The sequence below is a fragment of the Triticum dicoccoides genome, chromosome 2B (genome assembly GCF_002162155.2).
Source record: "Triticum dicoccoides isolate Atlit2015 ecotype Zavitan chromosome 2B, WEW_v2.0, whole genome shotgun sequence".
Lineage (NCBI taxonomy): Eukaryota > Viridiplantae > Streptophyta > Magnoliopsida > Poales > Poaceae > Triticum > Triticum dicoccoides.
In genome coordinates, this window is record NC_041383.1 from 166,779,092 (window position 1) to 166,780,281 (window position 1,190).

Consider the following 1,190-nt stretch of genomic DNA (forward strand, 5'->3'; position numbering starts at 1 on the left):
GGTAGCCTTTTCCCTATGCCCATCGTTGTTAGTTTTGTGGAGGCGGCGTTTGAACCGGAAATAGTAGATGGATGTTTGCACGGCGGTTGGCGGTGAGTGGTCGATGAGGCCACATTATTTTCCTCCCTAGCTCTCTGTTTCATGCTCATCATCGTTTTTGGGAAGGAAGGAGGTCACACGTGAAGGAAAAGTGCCCTAGAGGCAATAATAAATTTATTAATTTATATTTCCTTATTTCATGATAAATATTTATTATTCATGCTAGAATTGTATTAACAGGAAACTTGATACATGTGTGGATACATAGACAAAATACTGTGTACCTAGTAAGCCACTAATAGACTAGCTCGTTAATCAAAGATGGTTAAGTTTCCTAACCATAGACATGTGTTGTCATTTGATGAACATGATCTTATCATTAGGATAATGATGTGATGGACAAGACCCATATGTTAGCATAGCATATTGATCGTTCAGTTTTATTGCTATTATTTTCTTCATGTCAAATACATATTCCTTCGACTATGAGATTATGCAACTCCCGGATACCGGAGGAATACATGTAAGCTATCAAACGTCACAACGTAAGTAGGTGATTATAAAGATGCTCTACAGGTATATCCGAAGGTGTTTGTTGGGTTGGCATAGATTGAGATTAGGATTTGTCGCTCCGAGTATCGGAGAGGCCTATCTCTAGGCCCTCTCGGTAGTACACATCATAAGAAGCTGATACGTCTCCAACATATCTATAATTTTTTAATGTTCCATGTTGTTATATTGTCATTCTTGGATGTTTTACAATCATTTTATAGTCATTTTATATCATTTTTTGGTACTAAGCTATTGACATAGTGCCCAGTGCTAGTTGATGTTTTCTGCATGTTTTTACATCACACGAAATCAATACCAAATGGAGTCCAAATGCAATGTAACTTTTTGTGGATTTTTTCGGGCCAGAAGACATCCAGTGGGCCAAGGAAACACCTGGGGGTGCCTCGAGGGGAGCAGCACCCACCAGGGCGCGCCAGGAGGCCCAGGCGCGCCCTGGTGGGTTGTGCCCACCTTAGGTGCCCCCTGAACCACCTCTTTGATCTATAAATATCCCAATATTCTAGAAACCCTAGGGGAGTCGACAAAAATCAATTCCAGCCGCCGCAGAGTCCAGAACCACCAGATCCAATCTAGACACC